The sequence below is a fragment of the Bactrocera oleae genome, chromosome 6, assembly GCF_042242935.1.
Source record: "Bactrocera oleae isolate idBacOlea1 chromosome 6, idBacOlea1, whole genome shotgun sequence".
In the NCBI taxonomy this organism is placed as follows: domain Eukaryota; kingdom Metazoa; phylum Arthropoda; class Insecta; order Diptera; family Tephritidae; genus Bactrocera; species Bactrocera oleae.
The window spans coordinates 66775644-66783090 of NC_091540.1; positions in this window are offsets into that span (position 1 = coordinate 66775644).

The following is a 7447-nucleotide window of genomic DNA, read 5'->3' on the forward strand; positions in this document are numbered from 1 at the left end:
CTTCAGAAATAGTTGGAGCGTTAATTGAAGTATTCAGATAGAACACGTGCTGAGAGTATCATTTTTAAGGAAAATTGGTAGAGTAATTTGAAGAATTTGCCATCGCGAATAGAATTTTGGAAATTCTGAGTTTGTCGTTAACGAAACTATAAAACAATTTCGGATTACGTACAATATTATTTTTACCTAATTGATGTAATTATTTTAACACATTTTTTTTAGGTCCGAATACTGTCAAAGCAATACTGAATAATTTGTATAGTTTAAAAGAAAAGCAGTTTTGAGCTTGAGTGTTTCTATTTTTCAATCAATATCAAATAAAGGTATAAGTTTTATCGAAAGCTGGGGCACAAAGTTCAATATTTCTATAATATGTATACCGCTCAAGGTAAATTAGAAAGTTTCCTATTCAATTTTTCAAAGTTATCTTTTGCAAAGTTAAACACAAAATCATACAAAAAAGCTCGAATTTTGTTGATTATTATTAAGTAAATGGTATAAGAATTTGACAGTAAACTTGAAATTAAATTTAATTTCTTTAAACTAAAGTAAATATACGCTACATGTCGTAGGTGTAAAATTTTAAATTATTCTTGTTGCCGAAAAAAAAAAAATTTTGTACAATTTGAAAACAAAAATTAAACTTTGAAATAGAAAACTTTTTTTTTTTAAAATATTAAATTTAAAAAAAAATATCGACGTATGTAACAAATATGATTTTCTTTCACACAGAGTTACAAATCAACAGTCTAAAGTAAGAACGTAACACATCGCAAATTTTTTATCTAACCAAATTCAATTACATAACGTGAGAAAATCTTTTACTTTGCATTTACATTAATCACTTCTCATTCACATTAATCACTTCTAACCTCAACTGCCATTTTCAAATCTTGCGTTTCTTGCCATCAAAGGTAATTAATGGAGTTTAAAGGCATATCAAATAGAAAAAAAAACAATTGTTGTTTATGCATTTAATGTTCTATGTATGTGTGCAAACTCATTGCAATACGCCAAAACCTTTCAGACTAATTATAAAGGTGTATAGGTACGAGTATATATATAATTAAGAGCCAAACTTGCTTGTGTGACTTTTCGACAAGTTTTTATATACTTGCAACATGTTGCTACAGAGAATAAAAGTGTTGTTCCCTTAACGGTTGTTTATATCATCTAAAACTAATCGATATATATATATATATATAGGGTTATGTATATGTAAATGATCAGGATGAAGAAATGTGTTGAAATCCGGGTGACTGTCTGTCCGTTCGTCTGTCTGAGTTAGCTGTAACTTGAGTAAAAATTAGGATATCTTAATGAAAGTTGGTACACATGTTCCTTGGCAAAATAGCAAGAATAATTTTGTAGATGGGCGTAATTGGACCACTGCCACGAACACAAAACGCCATTAATCGAAAAAGTATAAAGTACTATAAAGCCGTAAATTAAGTTAAAGAACTCAAATTTGGCATAACGAATCTAACTAAGAAAGGTAGAAGTTTGTAGTTGTAGACCTGTAGTTTGAAAATCTTGAATGATTGGGCGTGGCCCCGCCCCTTAATAAGTTTAATATATATATATCTCCCAAACCAATAAAGCTATATCACCCAAATTTTCACACAACAAATATTTTAAATTTTGCAATAGTGGGAAAATAGGTAAAATCAGATGATAACTCCACCCACTTCCCATATAACGGTTTTGTAGCCGGTATCAAAATGGGACGGTGGTCACGGCACCGTCTACTTTTAGGTAAAATCACGTTTCGCGGGACCTGTTGGACCGCTTTCAATCAAATTCATTACATAACATTTCTACAATATTCCCATATTATAGTGTGAAAAGAGGACATCGGATCACAACCATGCCTATTTCCCATATAACATAATTTCAAATTCCATCTAATTCGTTCACACTCCAGTATACAAATAAAGTACCAATTATTATAACGGTATAAAACTTTGCACGAATCGCGCCTTTAAAGTATGCCACTCAACAACCAAAAATTGTCCAAATCGAACTAAAACTGTTCAAACGAATTGCGCCTTTAAAGTATGCAACTCAACAACCAAAAATTGTCCAAATCGAACTAAAACTGTTCAAGCCCCTAGGTATTGAATATGTGGACCCCAGTACATATAGTTGACTTTTTACCGAAAATATGGGTCAAAGTGTAAGATTTATAATTGAGTAATAAGATAATTGAAGTGTGGAGATAATGCTTTCCTACTAATAGCAAGTCTGAATGGCAGAAATGGACTGAATCGTGTCAATGCTTCTTGGCCGCCACATACTTATTATAAATAATATCGATCTTCTGGTTTACTTCATACCGCATATAGCGATCAATAAGTGAGCTATCTTATTAAAATAAAGTGGATGTAATTTTCTTATAATGGTGCATTTTATTAACTGAACATACCTTCTGCTCAACGCAAAACGAGACTTTATCCATAACTCGACAAGGACATGACATATGGCCATACTTTTTTTGCTTAGGTTGGCAGGACTGTTATATGTTTACATGTCAAATTTGAGCGCGATCTGTCACATAGTTTTTTTTTTTTAAGGCACTATAAACAAGTCAACCTCGAGTGTGTTTTTCGAATTTTACTATGGAAATAGTAAGTGAGCAAAAAGTGTTTGTTTGAAATTTTGTTATTCCAATGGAATAAGTGCGACGGACGCAATGAAAATGTTGCAGAAGGCATATGGGGAGTCTTGCCTATCACGTGCACGTATTTTTGATTGGTATAAGTCGTTCAAGGACGGCCGTACATCGCTGGAGAACTTGCCCCATGATCGTCGTCCAGCAACGTCAATAAACGAAGAAAACGTCGAAAAAGTAAAGAAAATTGTGTTGGAAAATCGTCGTGTGAAATTTGATTGCAATTCATTTACCATTTTATCGAATAATGAATGTTGAATTGTTTCTTAACTTTTTTTAATGTAAAGCTTTCCTAACACATGAAGGTATTTTTTCTGCTTTGATCCTTGCAAGTTGCAAGAGTATAAAATGTTCGGTTGCATACAAACTTAGCGCTTCCTTACTTGTTTGTAATTTTCATTTCAAAGTGTAAGCATTGTTATATATTTTGAATAAAATTTCTACCACTTTTGTATCTTTTTAATTATATACAGCTTATCCAACTTGTAGTGTTAGTAGTATTACCAAATTCAATCTTTGTAAACGCCAGCTTATTAAAAAAAAACGTTGCAATAATTTTTAAATAACAGAAAATTATTTATTAGCTCTTGTACTACACTAATCGACCGTTTCAACTGTACATTATCCCATAAGCAGTTTACTAAGTAACGTGCATGAATATTTTACAATGATTTTTCTCTCTGAAATTAGGTACACTCGCCGCATTAGTAAGCGGTTTACATTACAGAAAAAGTCAGTAATTGTTATTAAATACAATTTCCGTTGCTTAAAATTACCAAAATTTAATTATGCAATTTACCGCAGCAAATCAATACAAATGACAGGAAGTAACTGTAAATAACAAGTTAAATTGGAGTTGGTTTTTACAATGGGTGCATAACGTGGTATACAGGAGCGGATTCACGGCAATAATCGACGCCGCAATATTTTTAAAAAATATGTATTGTTTTCATTAACTGTAATAAACCGTTATTAAAATTTTGAAAAGTTTTAATTTATATAAAGCTTTGCTTGCAGTTCTTTCAGCTATAACAACATTTTCGGTAAATTTATTTCTCTTAGCATGGTTCGTAAAAAGTTTAAAGTTTTGAAAAATTAACAAAAATTTAATTAATCATAAGTGATCATAGAAAACCTGTTTTAAGTTCTATAAAGCCCCAAACCAAAGTAGTAAGTAACTAGCGATATTTCTTCGTGCATTCAGCGCCTCTGTTTTCACATCCACGCAAATATAAATGATTAAATGTGTGGCAATAAATATATATGTATGTGCGCGCATTTGTATTTGCACAAAAAACTGAAAATTCACTCTATTTTATTTACAAATGCCATATTTCATTACCGCTCTTTTCACCGGCATTCATTAATTTTAAATAATAATAATAATGCATTTTGTGGTGTAGCAGGTTAACGCGTTGGCAAATTGGGCCAATAACTATAATTAATCATGGCATAGTTTGCGGCGTGCGAACGCACACACACATACACACTGACACACACGTACCGTAAATAACAACAACTAATGAATCGTACGTGCTTCGCAATTGTTCGCAATTTCAGCAATTAAGTGTTAGCAATTAAGCGTTAACTTAAACAATAGCACTATTTGTATAAATCTACTTTTTTGTTGCAATTATTTGAGCAGTTATTTATTAACATATACTTATATATGTAAGTGATTGATAAATATAACTTTTCTCTAATACCATATATGCAAGCAAGTGTAACTTTTATTGGCAAATGAAATATATGCACTCCAATCAACATTTTTCAGTTTAAAAGTTAATGGTTTGATATCTACCAAATTACATTATTTTTAAAGTGATTTTAGTACTAAAATATAAATCGTTAACATTTGAAATTGAATTAAGAGAGTGGTCCTAAAATACACTATATTGTATATTGTTTTAAGATATTTTTATTCAAGCTCTTTGAAAAATTTTAATTAAAGTTTTATGAAGGTGACTAAAATATTTCCAGGTGACTGAGACCCTTTATTACAAATAAAATATAATACTTCATTTGAATGAGCAAAATTACTAATATTATATTTTTACAAAAACCATTTTGTTAAAATTGGTGTATTTTTGAATGTCACTGTATCTATATATGTATATTGGAGCTAGAGAAAGATCTAGACTGATTACATTACCTTTTGTCCTTACTCTAGTATACTCGGTAACATATTTCTACTCAATTTTATAAATATAACTCACACACTGACTGACATATTCTTCATAAAGTCTGCTAAAATAACGAAAAAATAACGTTATGTGGAATATGGAAGCTGGGGTGAAACGTGTACTGATTTCACACATTTTCGGCATGAAACTGTAGTAAATCCAATATTCTAGATTCACAAAGTAGTTAAACTTGCATATTTACCAATATATTTACAGGATAGAAAGTCGAAATTCTTTATAGTAGAAGAAGTGGGGGGCTAAAACTAGCATTCACCGCTATTTCACCCCTTTTTGACAAAAAGGAATACTGTTATCATAAAAAAGATTATCTTCAAATTTCAATATTTAGGCCTCACAGATTAACCGCTATTTTTAGTAAGAGGTCAGTCAGAGGCACTGAGGTCCACATATTCGGTTTATGTTGGCTTGAAAAGTTATGGTCTGATTTTGTACCATCTTGGGTGTCTTAGTGTTTTAATTTTTTTTTATTATTGAGTTAATGCACCTTTAATGTTAATTTCAACTTAACCGTTATATGAAGAGTGCTTTCACTATCGATAACACTTGTCTTATGTAGCTTAGGTTGATATAGCTTTAGTAATTTCTAAGATATGTATTTTATACTTATTTAGGGAATGGGTCATACCCACTTTTTAAACCTTTTGAACTGCAGATGCAACACCCTACTGTGATTCTCTGTAACTAATTACAGTTTTGAAGCTTAACATGTATCTAATTTTTTAGTATTTCATACGTTTTTTATTAATAGCGTTTTTGTGGGCATATCAGTGTTCCGATTACGCCCATCTACAATACTAAAAAAGGACGATTACTAAGTTTCAACAAGATATCCCAATTTTTACTTAAGTAATAGCTTGCCTAAACAAATGGATGAACCGATTGGCAGTTACCCGGAACTCAACTAAATGTGTTATCCCGATAATTAAATAGTATGTATATAACTTTATATCTATCTCGATTAGTGTTAGATGATACAAACAATCGTTAGGTAAAGATTACTATAATAAAGTCAAATATTGAGATTTTAAATAAAGCACATGTCTTTGATATTCATTAAGTTTACAAAACTAAATGTGCATAACCTTGTAAACATTTGCATGACTTATTAATATATCCGAAAGTATTTGTTGTATTTAACCGTTATATTTGTCTGCCGGTTAAAGTAACTTTTTTTACCACCTTCAATTTTCAACTATCAGTTGCCGCTGCACTGTGCGCACATTGTTGACACTTGTCTTACATACACACATTCATACATAGGTGCATATATGCAAATGTATTTGCGTATGTGTGTATGTATGTATGTAAGAAATGTGTATACTCTAAGTATGCATTACAAATTGTTTATCTTCGAGATCTGCTTTTGTTTATTGAATGCCAATGCTAGTGGCAAAGCACGTGCCGTTTGACTAAAAATGCATTTTCGATATCGAAATATGGCGCATACGCAAAGAGTGTAGAATAAAACTGAGTATTTGAGTTGCGTTCCACTCGAGAGTTATAAGAAGTGTTTGCTTGTGATTATCAGCGAGAGTTTAGTACTAATTTATGGTTATAATTCGTCTTTTATAGCAAAAAATAACTTGGTGGGAGTATCTATTTTATGGCAATGATTTAAAATTTATTCGAAAAATTACTGAAATTTCATTGTCGATAAATTATCGAAATCTTTGTAGTTTGGAGCATAGAGGAAAAAAGTTTAATTTTAAAATAGATGATTTCTATGGACAGAAATGCTGTATGAAACTCTAAATTCATTGTGCGCCTTTAGCAACTCACAGCTGAATTTCTATACAGAGAAAGAAAAATTCTAGATCTGACAAGATGGTTTTTTGAACAGTCAGAATAATATTTGGGAAAATATAATCTGTCCTGTGGGATAACTAGATCCTATATAAAGCTGCTTATACTGAAAAGTTACAACACAGCACAAATTAAATGAGCACATTAGGAAAAATTCAAATACACTATCGAAGATAATACTCGGAGAGACAGACAAGTAGAATACCAAAAAATTGCTCTGGATTCAAGAAGAAATCTTCAACAAGGAGCATAGACGTGAGCCATGTTTTATATTGCTGCAAACATTGACATTACAATATGTTTCGAATAAAGCCGAAACAGTAAGCGCTATTGGGTTAGTGTACCAGTCAGAACCAATAAAAAGAGATTAATGTTGCTGGGTATCAAAAACTTCCTAGACCACCTAAAATAAGCAGTAATAGTAGAAGCACGCTTTTCTTGTAAGTTCATGAGCCATTCCACTATGACTTAGCACTTATATAAGTCTTAATAATAGCTCCTTTTTGATACAGACGTATACTCATTAAGTCAAAAATATAAATACAAACTAACAAAAAGTGATAAATGCATTTGAATTTCTCCCGATTCACGCTTTGAGCAGTCAGAATATATTTTACTATAATTTTTTCTTTTCAAAAATATATTCCATACTGAAAATAGTATATCAGTACGATTAAAAATCAGCAACAAATTCCCTCCCGCTCTTCAAGTCGAATAGTGTTGAATAGAGCTATCAAGTTGTCATTTTCGAGGACATAAATTAATAAAT